This window comes from Acinonyx jubatus, chromosome E4 (assembly GCF_027475565.1).
Source record: "Acinonyx jubatus isolate Ajub_Pintada_27869175 chromosome E4, VMU_Ajub_asm_v1.0, whole genome shotgun sequence".
Classification (NCBI taxonomy): Eukaryota; Metazoa; Chordata; class Mammalia; order Carnivora; family Felidae; genus Acinonyx; species Acinonyx jubatus.
This window is the reverse complement of record NC_069395.1, coordinates 52,160,413-52,173,421: the sequence shown is the minus strand read 5'-3', so window position 1 is coordinate 52,173,421 and position 13,009 is coordinate 52,160,413. Positions and strand designations below refer to the sequence as shown.

The following is a 13,009-nucleotide window of genomic DNA, read 5'->3' as shown; positions in this document are numbered from 1 at the left end:
AGTATGTATCCCAATGTATTAGAATACATTTTACTTTATCTTATATGGTTGACCCTTGAACAATGTGGGGTTAGAGGTGCTGACCCATTATGCAATGAAATTCCATGTATAACTTTTGGCTCCCTCAAAACTTAACTATCAATAGCCTACTGTTGACCAGAAGCCAGTCGGTTAACATGTATTTTGTGTTATATGTATTATACACTGTATTTTTACAATAAAGTATGCCAGAGAAAAGAAAACAAAGTCAACAAGGGTCAACAATATATAAAATTAGACTTTTAAGAAAATTAAATCTCTATTTTTTCTGGGTTTGGAAGCTAAACCCTTAGTATCACTAAGCACCACATCAAAGTATGGGGTCAAGTGTTGAACACCTTTTATTGGCAACATTTAGAAGGATGACATAGTAGATAATTTAAAAGTAGAAATGGCATAGTTAAGCAATTGGAATTAAACAGTTTGGAAGCTAAACCCTTAGTGATACTTGGTGAATGAATACCACATCAAAATATGGAGTTGAGTGTTGAACACCTTTTAGTGCCAACATTTAGAAGAATGACATAGTAGATAATTTAAAAGCAGAAATAGTAACTGGCAACTAGTAGATAAAGAAGTTTTGGAAATCTAATGTACATCATAGTGATTGTAGTCAACAATACTGTATTACAAACTTTAAAGTTGCTCAGAAACTAGATCTTTTCTTCTCACCACAAAAATGAAATAATTATGTGACATGATAGAGGTGTTTGCTAATGCTACGATGGTAATCATACTGCAGTAATAAATGCAGTACCTTATCAATATATTTACCTTATACAACATTAAATGCCAATTGTATCTCATTTAAAAGAAATTATGTATCACCTGATGTTTTTCTTTTTCTTTTTCTTTTTTTAATATATGGAAGGACTTCCAAAACAGTAGAAAGCAAAATTAGAAAATTTTGAATGTTCTGTTGCTTCAGATTCTATGTGGTTATCATGTTAATTCAAAATGATTTTTTAAATGACAGTTTTAAAGTACCCCAAAATAGAATTTATATTGGAGATACTCACAACTTGTTAAAAAACGAATATCAGAGGAAATTTGAAGATCTAATTGACTTTATTACAATCCACACATTTAATGCTATCCCTATCAAGATACCAGCGGCATTTTTCACAGAAGTAGAATAATCCTAAAATTTGTCTGGAACCACAAAAAAACCCAAATAGCCAAAGCAACCTTGAAAAAGAAAAGCAAAGCTGGAGGCATCACAATTCCAGACTTCATGTTACATTACAAAGCTGTAGTGATCAAAACAGTATGGTACTGGCACAAAAATAGACGTACAGGTCAATGGAACAGAATAGAAAACCTAAAAGTAAACCCACAGTTCTATAGTCAACTCATCTATGATAAAGCAGTAAAGAATACCCAATGGAAAAAAGACAGTCTCTAAAACAAGTGGTGTTGGGAAAACTGGACAGCTACATGCACGAGAATCAAATTGGACTACTTTTTTACACCAAACACAAAAATAGATTAATGCATTAAAGACCTAAATGTGGGACCAGAAACTATAAAAGTTCTAGAGGATAACACAGGCAGTAACCTCTTTGACATTGGCTGTAGCAAGTTCTTACCAGATATGTCTCCTAAGGCAAGGGAAACAAAAGCAAAAATAAATGGGAATTCATCAAGATAAAGCAATCAACAAAACTAAAAGACAACCTATGGAATGGCAGAAGATATTTGCAAATGACATACCTGATAAAGGATTAGTATCTAAAATCTATAAAGAACTTACCAACTAAAAACCCAAAAAATCCAATTAAAAAATGGGCAGAAAACATGAACAGACATTTTTCCAAAGAAGACACACAGATGGCCAACAGACACATGAAAAGATGCTCATCATCACTCATCACTGGGGAAATACAAATCAGAACCACAGTGACCTGTCACCTCACACCTGTCGGAATGGCTAAAATGAACTCAGGAAACAACAGGTGTTGTTAAGGATGTGGACAAAGGGGAACCCTCTTAAACCATTGGTGGGAATGCAAACCGGTGCAGCCGCTGTGGAAAACAGTATGGAAGTTCCTCACAAAGTTAAGAATAGAACTATCTTAAGACCTAGCAATTGCACTACTAGACATTTACCCAAAGAATACAAAAATACTGATTGGAAGGCATACCTTCACCCCAATGTTTATAGCAGCATTATCAACAGTAGCTAAATTATGGAAAGACCCCAAATGTCCATTGACTGAAGAATGGATAAAGAAGATGTGGTGTGTGTATGTATACATATATACACACATATATACGTACATATATATACACACATATATGTATATACACACACACATATGTGTATATATGTATATATGTACGTATATATGTGTATATATATGTATATACACACACACAATGGAATATTACTCAGCCTTAAAAAAGAGTGAAATCTTGCCATTTGTAAGGAAATGGATGGAGCCAGAGAGTATTATGCAAAGTGAAATAAGTCAGAGAAAGACAAATACCGTATGAGTTCACTCATATGTGGAATTTAAGAAACCAAACAGATGAACATGGGGGGAAAAAGAGGCAAACCAGAAAACAGACTCTTAACTACAGAGAACAAACTGAGGGTTACTAGAGGGGAGGTGAGGTGAGCAGGGGGATGGGTTAAATAGGGAATGGGTATTAAGGGCACTGGTTGTGATGAACACTGGGTGTTGTAAGTGATGAATCACTAAATTCTGCACGTGAAACTAGTATTACACTGTATGTTAATGAGAATAAATGAAAAATTCAAAAAGAAAACAAAATAATTGGCTTTATTAAATGATTCATGAATTGGGCAGCACCCCATGTAGCAAGGAGAGGGCGTACAAAAGCACTGGTACAAAATGGAATGTTTTTATAGGAAGGAGGGTGGGGCAAGAAAGTTATCAGCAAAAGAAAAGGATTGTTGCAGGTGAGGTCACTTTCTCTTGGGGGATCAGCAGGGAGTCTTATCATGAAGATCACCTCATCTTCCTTTGGAGGATGGAGGGCCCATTTGGCTGACTCACTGGTGCCCGTCAGAAAATTCCTGGCTGATTGGTTTAGACTACTTCTCCCAGGGCAGGTTGAAACTGCGAATAGATTAGGTATTTAGCCCCAGTTTACTGATTGGGTGCCTTAACCCAAGTGATGCCATTTATTTTATTTTATGTTAGGGAGAGAGCACTAGCAGGGGAGAGTGGCAAAGGGGGAGAAGGAGAGAATCCCAAGCAGGCTCCACACTCACCACAGAGCCCAGCATGTGTCAGGCTCAATTCCATGACCCTGGGATCATGACCAGAGTCCAAATCAAGAGTCAGATGCTCAATCCACTGAGCCACTTAGGTGCCCCTCTTTTTAACATAGCTTTAGAATGATATCAGCTGTTGCTACTAAATTACTTGAGAAATAATTTGATGAACTATTATTTTTTACCTTTCCTCTTAATGAAAATAAAGCTACACATCCAGTAATCCACAAGGTATTTAGTGGCAGGATTCTTTTTGATAAGAAACTGACTGGAATATAACCTTTCTAGTAATGTTATGTTTTGCTTTGTGTTTTATGGTTTTATATTCTGCTGGTGGTATGTATTTAACCTAAAGAACACCTAAAGTGTGTTTCCTCATGAGAATAAATCAAAAGAAGTAAAACTAAATAAAGCAGTTTTGCCTCTGGTTACTGAAATGAGAATAGTTGGTTTATTATAGGCCCTCATTGAAAACTTGAGGAATTATTAGTTGAATAAAAAGAATTGATTCTGAAAAATTAGCATTTAAAAATTTTAAGCCAGAAAGCAGAGAGCCCTTAATTACATAAACTCTTTTGCAATGTATTTAAAAAGTAATGGGCCATTTTTTAAGCAAAGCAGGAAGGCAAGCCCAGTGAGTGGAGATTCTTAAGTATTAGCGTTCCTCTCTCTTGTCTGTCTTTTGTGGTATTTAAGAAAGCATTACCAAGTGGCCTGTGAGTGAAGAATAACTCTTACCTAAAGATATGTGTTCTTTCAGTCTGCTGAAAATTTAACAGAAGGCTTATATCACCACCTAGAGGGTAATGTGACAGAGCTGCTTGGATATGATGGGGAAGTAGCAACATAATTGATATTTAATAGTACAATTTTGCTTATTTCATAGACATAACTTTCTTTAGGTCTAGATAATATTCTTTCATTTAAGACTATGGTCTTCTTCTTCTTCTTCTTCTTCTTCTTCTTCTTCTTCTTCTTCTTCTTTAGGACTGTTATTTTTAAAATACTACTTGTTCATCATTTTGAAATAAAATGATTTCCTGTGAACAGAGGTAACTGCTTTTGTTCACAATAATGCTGTGCAACATTCTTAGCTGTGTTGCTCCTCATAAAAATGTTTTCTACTCTGTGCCAGTGCCAAAATGTAGTAAAAATTGGTAACAGCAAAGTTATTCTATGTGTAAAAATGGGAAAGCATATGGAGATGAGCTTGGAGATGGAACATTTACTTCAGTGAACTCAGTGATCTTTTATTTCATAATTAGGCGTCTATGAGGAGAGAGTTTCAGGAAAAAATAGGAGCAGATTTAGATGATTAGATGAAGTTATTGTAAAACAGAGTTCAGTTCTCCAGAGGTCAGTTGAGTCAGCAAGTGAAAACATGTTGGGGGTGGTTCTTGAATTCTTGCTTATTTTGGAGATGTGTGTGATAAACTAGAAAGAACAATATGAGGCAATGATAGATAAAAAAAACAGTGTTACAAAGAAAGAAATGCTTATATAATACTTATCTTAAAAATAATCTTAAGAAATATTATTTACATTAGATTAGTTTAGGAAATCCAGAACGTTTTGAGGCCAGCACAGCATATTTTAATGCAGATTGACATTTCTTGAGATACAAAGCATATGTTCTAGAATAAATAAGGTTTAAATAATTTAATAATTTATATTAGCATATCTTATTACCATGATGAACAGATTTTCTGAAAAAAAAATGTGTTGCTTGTTTTGGAGTTTTAAAACTCTAATAATAAAAAATTAAGTTGTATTTAGTTATTGGAGCATCTGGCCTGAAAGCACATATTGAACTTTATTTTTGATTGAAAAGTAATCACTACTGTACAGATATGTACTGTGTCATATATTGTGAATTTAATACATGAAAAAAGTATTTTGGATTTGTATATGAAATAAGTATGTCAGATGAGGCTTCTTCTCAATAGATAATTTAAAAAATTCTATTAGGAGTCCCTTGATCTCTATAAACCTTGGTTTCCTTATTATAAAATAAAAATGTAGGTTAATTCTGCATTACTTCTTCTGTATTACTGAAGTTTTTTCCATCTCTGAAATTCTGTGACATTTGAGTTAGTGAACTACATATACATAAAAGGTTTTACTACAAATAATTCCATAGTCAAGTTAATTCAAGGTTAATTTATAATATCTGTGGTAGTGGTCACAATGAAGATGAGATATTTAAAATATAATTCTTCCTCCTAAAAGATCTCAGTGTCACTTTCTATTAATAATAAAATGTGTAAAACTCACCATTTTACAAGAAGGGATGATAAATACTGAATGAAAATAATGTACAGATTGCTGTAGGGTTTAGGAGAGGGAAGGACCACAGCAGTATAATGATACAAAGTGGGGCTTAGAAGAAGTCCCTTTGAGGAAATAGGTGAGTCATTTTTTATGAGCACAGCAGAAATTGAGAGCAGAATATATTTTAGCTTATGAGATGTTTGTTAAAAAAATTCAAGCCAGTATATTTGAAGGTCTAATTGGCTTTATTAAACGATTCATGAGTCAGGCAGCATCCCGTCTAGCAAGTAGAGGGGAACTTCACTGAGGTAAATAAGAAATTTTTTTTAAATTTATTTTATTTTTATTGAAAAAAATGTTTGAGAAAGGTTTTTAAAAGCAGAGGGCATAAAAAAAGAAGAAAGGTATTTATTAGCAATGAATGTGTTTAGGCAAGGTTGGGTTAGTTTCTATCTTTTTTGTTTTTAAATATTTATTTTTGAGAGAGAGAGAGAGAGAGAGAGAGGGAGAGAGGGAGAGGGAGAGAGAGGATGCACATGCACCTGACCAGGGGAGGAACAGAGAGAGAGGGAGACACAGAATCGGAAGCAGGCTCCAGGCTCTGAGCTGTTGGCACAGAGCCTGATGTGGGACTCAAATTCACAAACTGTGAGATCATGACCTGAACTGAAGTTAGATGCTTTACTGACTGAGCTACCCAGGAGCCCCTATATCTTTTTGAGTTTTAGAATGACCACTTGTTACAAGTCCTTGCCTTGTAAGCCAACTAAATATAGCTGTTTTACAAATTAATTCTTATCAGAGCTAGAAACATGTATAGAACGTACATATAGACACACATGAACGTGCAGATAAATTCAGACCTTATTGGTTTGTTTTAAAATTACTGCCATGAAGTAAGTGTTACTGAAGGATCTATTACGGCCACTAAGTCAGGAAAGGAATGGGTAAGCCCTCAGCCAACTGCATTGTCCACCCCACAAACTGATGAGCTCTGGTGCACTGTCTCAGCCAACTTTCCTGAAGAATCCCATGGGGGCTGGATAGATTCAAAAGAACAGCACCTGGCCGGATTTGCTAACTATATTGCCGAATAAACTGGAATAAACTGGTCACGAGAGAAGCCAGTAACTCAAGAGACAAGGGTTTGGAAGAGAAAGGGAGAGATTTATTGTGAGTGCTAGCAGGTGGGGATGTGGAAGTCTCAAGCCTTACCAACCAACCTCTCCATTGGCAAAATGGACACTAGAGTTTCCTAGAAAGAGGTTCAGGAGGGTACATGCAAAAGAATGGGCAGAGTGTGTGATCATGGGTGGGGGTCAGTATGTGTTCAGCTCAAGATTGTGGGCAGGGAAGGAGACTGGAGTGTGATCTAGGCATTGGGTTGCAATTAAGGCTTTTCTGTTCTGGAGGTTGGAATGTTCTAGTCATTGCAAAATGTTTTTGTCAGTGCCTCCAGAAAGTGTGATAAGAAATAAATACAATGGATTTTAGTTAGATCGTGAGTTGAGTCTTGTCTATTTCTGGCTTAAACTCTTCAGGTCTATAGTAGGGCAAGAGGGCTCCCTGAAGTAAGTATAAACCATAGTTACAGTATTTGGATCTGAGTTTTTTCTGGTAGATGGAATAAGTTAAGATTATAGGTATAGATGGCTAAAGCTTTCTGTTAATATTTGTGGAGAAGATTCTTAAGATTTGTGTTTGTCCTTGGCAAGTCAGCTTTTAAATGGCTTTTCCTTTTGGTTTTTACTTGATAAGAATTACCTCCCTGCAATTTGCATTTTGAAGAGATTGGCTAGATAAAGGGTTCTCGGTGAAGACTGTTAGAACACTGAACGTTTATATTTTAAATGCACAGGGAAAAAAATGTAACCATTTTTTAGGAGGACTTTCATTTCCTTAAGACCAGAAATTTTACAATATTTATAAGCCTTTTGAGATAAATAGGGAAGGTTTTGGGATTGGTGAAAAGGATTGGTGGTCTTTGAATTGCTTCTGGAACCACACCTCTGTTCTATGAAGACTAGTTTTATAAAGAAAGGACAGCTGTTTCTAATTTCTTATAGAATTTGGTTGCTGCCTATATAATATCACAGGAATGACAAACCCATCCACCTATGAGAAGGCCTTTTTTCCCCTTGGGTACATTTAGCATAGGGAAGAAGGCCTAAAAAATTTCTCTTTAGGCCCCAGATATCAGCTTTGCAATTTGGCCAAATTTCTAATTATATTTAATAAGGCTTTTACAAACATCTTGTGAGGTTTTCTCTGGAACAAACAGTAATGATTTCTGGAAGTATCAGACCACCTCATGGACCCAAGGGACATGCTCTAAGAGGGTGTTAAAGGTACTATTTTTATAGGAACGAGAGCCACTCCCCAAGATAGCCAAGGAAGAAACTGACCACCTGCATGTCCTGGGCAGGGAAAAATTCCAAGCCATGTTAATGGGATGTAGAGTGAGATGGTCAGGAAGGAAATAGTTATTCCTAAGAGTGAGATTATTAATAAAAAAGGATGGGATAACATGAATTTTTACTTTCCTCTCTTGACTGGGCCCAGTAGGGAATCTCTTAAACAAAAAACAACAAACTCTTGAGCATTCTCCCTTGGTTTAAGAAATTGTTTTTATTGTGAAGCTCCATCTTTGACCAAGAAATGGAAGATATCTGAGGAGGATCACCTGTAACCTCAGGTGATTTTATTTTATTGAAAAACAATTTTTTAATGTTGATTCATTTTTGAGAGACAGAGTGCGAATGGGGGAGCAGAGAGAGAGATTGGGAGACAGAATCTGAAGCAGGCTCCAGGCTCCGGGCGGTCAGCACAGAGCCTGATGCGGGGCTCAAACCCATGAACCGTGAGATCATGACCTGAGCTGAAGTTGGCTGCTTAACTGACTGAGCCGCCCAGGCGCCCCCAGGTGATTTTATTTTAAAAGGTAACTGTCTCTTTAGTTCAGACAGAAAATTAGTAGACACTGAGTACTCAGGTAAAAAAGGCCAGAACAGTTTTGTCTTAGGTACCTCTTGTGTTTTAAATTTTTTATTAGCCTTTTGTAATCTTTAATGAGACAAATTTGGAATCTTGAAGCCTGTTGGAAGCTTCTTCATACCAATTAACATAGGTGTCCCATTCTGTTTAATTTGGCAACTCTTATTTTCAACTGTACTTTTTAAAATGAGAAATCGTGTCTAATTGGAGTATTCTCCATGATGGGCACTGTAAATTCTAGGTTGTTTTTAATGAAAATGTTTTCATCTTGCTAGATATCTGCAACTTCTGGGGCTGTAGTTCTTAGGCATAAAATAAGCAGGTATGCTTGACTCTTTAGAGTTTCTCAGAGCCAAACTAATACTAAAAGTTGTGTGCTGTGGGGTTGGGGATTTGTTGCACAGAAGTTTTCTGGAGGTTGTTACATGACCTAGTGTTAATCCAATTGATCTGTGATCAACTGATCCTACCACAGGAGTCTTCTTAAAGTGGTGAGTACTCTAATAACCTTTAAATGCTTGACCTGTACCCACCGATTTTTGTGGCCTTTTGCCTCCAGTATCGCACTAGCAATACCTTTATTTACACAAAACGACAAACAAACATGTACCTTAATATGGTAGCTGTACTGTGTCTTGGCCACAGGAAGGCCCTGTGCACACCACTGACAATTCCTGTGGAGCCCTGCTGCAGTCTTCTCCCCAGGGAATTGTGGTCTGAAGGGTTGGGGTCTTGGTTCTGGGCAGATCCTTCTGCCAGCTTATTCGGGCCCTGGGCAAAATTGGCATCTCTACTGGGCTCTAGGCAGAACTGCCAGCTCAGTTGGGCTTTAGCCATAACTGTCTGCTGGCTCAAGCTGACCTCCTAAAGGAAAGCCAATCAGATTAGGAGCTTGAGTGCAGACAAAAAGGCAGAGCTCAGACTAGAGTTTGCTTACCCATAGCCTTCGAAAATGATGAGGAAGACAGTGAACTCACAGTGATTGCAGGTACCATACCCGTGTTTCTCATTATCCCTGAAAGCTGTCGGAATTTTACTTCAGATCCTACCACTGCCACCAAATCTGTAAATAGTAAAATTCAACCAAGCAAATATGAAGATCTCAAATATAAACAATTCATGAATTGGGCAGCACCCAATCTAGCAAGTTGAGTGCTCCAAAGAGTTGTATGAAATGGAAGATTTTTATAGAAGGAGGGTGGGGCAAGAAAGTCATTAGCAAAGGAAAAGGATTGGTCCAGATGAGGCTGCTTTCTAGGGGAAAAGCGAGTTTTTTTTTTTTTTTTTTTTTTTAATCATACAGGTTACCTTAACTTTCTTTGTGGGGTAGAGAGGACCCAGGTGGCTCACTCACTGGTATGGACTGAAAAATTTCTGATTAACCAGTCAAGGCTACATTTCTGGAGAAGTTTGAAACTGCAGGTATTTATGTATTAAGTACTGGTTTGGGAACTTGGTCTAAATGACACCATTTTGGGCCTCTGGTTTTTGTTTTAACAGTTTAAAAACCCAAAAGGAAAATTTTCTTTTGAAGATGCACGTTGATTTAAACCTATTTAAATCAAAGTGTAATAAATTAGTATAACCAAGAGTAAGTTTGTGAGGTAATGTATAGTAACTAACTTACTGTGGAAATTATTTCACAATATATCATATGTAGTATATCAAATCATTATGTTGTACACCTTAAACTTATACAATGTTGTATGTCAATTATAGCTCAGTAAAACTGGAAAAAAGTAAGAATAACTGAAAAAGAAGAATAACTGTTCTAATTGCAGAAAGATGAAAATTAACAAGGTTTGGAGTACTTTGAGTGGTTGTGGGAAAATAAAAATCTGTAGAAGGCAAATGGTTTACTAACTTAACACTTTTGTTTAGAACTGACTTTCTTTACCTTTAGTTGTATAGAATCAAATAGAAGCTGCTTGCAAGTTGCAAATATGTTTCTTCCACATTATTATATATATATCTGTAGCTTAGTGAGCTTATCTGATTGTTATATGATTTTTTAAACATAGACATTTTTGTTAAAACAAGAGTTCTTATAGGCAGTGCTTCACAATTTAGCTTTTCATCAGAATCAGTTGTGGCTCTACAAAAACCCCCATTCCCAGACCCTATCCTAAAGATTCTGAATACAGATATGAGCATATCGTCCTTTGCATTTGATGATAGTGTACCATTAAGCACAATTAGAGTTTATTTGCATAACTGTGATGAATCTTTGTAACGTGTGTTAGTCAACCACATTTATTGAGCAGCTACCCTGTATTTATATGTTTCAAAGTGCTGTAATTAATTCTAACTTGAGCCAGATAATTTATTTTATAAATACAGACAGATTGATTTTTAGTTATCTAAAAATATGTGAATATTGGAAATAAATGTATTTTTTATTTAAAAAAATCTCATTTTTAATGTTTAGGTCTACATGAGATTATAGTAGTAGAGAAAATTATGTTTATATAGGAAACTAAGTGCAGATGAAATATTTTACCACTGTTGTAACACTTATCCACAACAACAAAGTTGAGTAGTTGTGATTGAGACCATATGGCTTGCAAAGCTTAAAATATTTCCTATCTAGCTTTTTATAGAAAGTTTGTCAACTCCTGACATGGACTTACATTGTTTGTAAATAAGAACAGTTTTACTTCTTCTTTTCCAATCTGTGTGCCTATTCTTTCTTTTTCTTGCTTTATTGCACTAGCTAAGACTTCCATGTGATGTTGAATGGGAATGTTGACAGTGTATGTCCTTGTCGTGTTCTCAATCTCAGAAGGAAAGCATTCAGTCTTTTACCATTAAGTGTGATGTTGGTTGTAGGTTTATCATAGATACTGTTTATCAGGTTGAGAAAATTCCCTTGTATTCCTGGTTTACTTAAAGTCTTTAACATGAATGAATGAATGAATGAATGCTGAATTTTCTCAAATGCCTTTATCAGTTTATCATTTGGTCTTTCTTCTTTAGTCTGAAAACAGGGTGGATTATGTTGATTTCTGTCAATGTTGAACTATTGTTGCATTTCCCAGATAAACCCCCACTGGTTGTGTGGGTATATGACATATATCCATATGTTTAAACTAGGTTGCCGGATTTATTTGCTAATATTTGACTGAGGATTTTTTTGGTCTATTTTTATGAGGGATATTGGTCTTTTTTTTTTTTTCTTCTTGTAATACCTTCTTTAGTTTTGGTGTCAGAGAAATGGCCGTGTACAGTGAGTTGGGAATCCCTTTTTTATATTTCCTTAAAGAATTTTTTTTATAGCATTGGTATTATATCTTTGTTAAAATTTTTTAAATGTTTATTCATTTTTTGAGAGACAGAGACAGAGCGTGAATGGGGGAGGGGCAGAGAGAGAGGGTGACACAGAATCTGAAGCAGGCTCCAGTCTCTGAACTGACAGCACAGAGCCTCAAGTGGGGCTCAAACTCAGGGGCTGTGAGATCATGACCTGAACTGAAGTTGGATGCGCAACTGACTAAGCCACCCAGGTGCTCTAATTTTGACTCAATTTTTGGGAAAGGAGTAAGGTCTGTGTCTGTATTTCTTATATTCTGGCACGGATGTCCAGTGTTTCTTTACCAATTGTTAAAAAGGCTGTCTTTTCTCCATTGTATTGCTTTTGCTCCTTTGTCAAAGATTGTCCGACTATATATGTATGAGTCTATTTCTGTGCTCTCTGTTTTGTTCTGTTCATCTATTTATCTGTTCTTTTGCCAGTAACACACTATCTTGATTACTTTCTCTCTCTCTTTTTTTTAATGAAATTTATTGTCAAATTGGTTTCCATACAACACCCGGTGCTCATCCCAACAGGTGCCCTCCTCAATGCCCATCGCCCACCCTCCCCTCCCTCCCACCCCCATCAACCCTCAGTTTATTCTCAGTTTTTAAGAGTCTCTTATGCTTTGGTTCTCTCCCTCTCTAACCTCTTTTTTTTTTTTTCTTCCCCTTCCTCGTGGACTTCTGTTAAGTTTCTCAGGATCCACATAAGAATGAAAACATATGGTATCTGTCTTTCTCTGTATGACTTATTTCACTTAGCCTAACACTCTCCCGTTCCATCCACATTGCTATAAAAGGCCATATTTCATTCTTTCTGATTGCCAGGTCGTATTCCATTGTGTATATAAACCACAATTTCTTTATCCATTCGTCAGTTGATGGACATTTAGGCTCTTTCCATAATTTGGCTATTGTTGAGAGTGCTGCTATAAACATTGGGGTCCAAGTGCCCCTGTGCATCAGCATTCCTGTATCCCTTGGGTAAATTCCTAGCAGTGCTATTGCTGGGTCATAGGGTAGATCTATTTTTAATTTTTTGAGGAATCTCCACACTGTTTTCCAGAGCGGCTGCATTCCCAAGAGGGTTTGCATTCCCAAGTTTGCATTCCCAAGAGGGTTCCTGTTTCTCCACATCCTCTCCAGCATCTATAGTCTCCTGATTTG

The 13,009-nt window shown here is 36.4% G+C and overlaps 1 protein-coding gene across 8 annotated transcripts in view; it reads left to right on the top strand.

Annotated features, from left to right (window-relative positions):
* Nucleotides 1-13,009, top strand: part of RABGAP1L (RAB GTPase activating protein 1 like) — a 755,477-nt gene that overhangs the window by 146,047 nt on the left and 596,421 nt on the right. The window contains exon 1 of one of the 8 annotated variants that reach the window (XM_053208974.1): nt 9,829-9,970. The exons of the other annotated variants lie outside the window; for them this stretch is intronic. The gene's annotated coding sequence lies outside the window, so the exon portion shown is untranslated. Of the gene's footprint in view, nt 1-9,828; nt 9,971-13,009 lie in introns of those variants that run through there. 8 annotated transcript variants of the gene reach the window in all.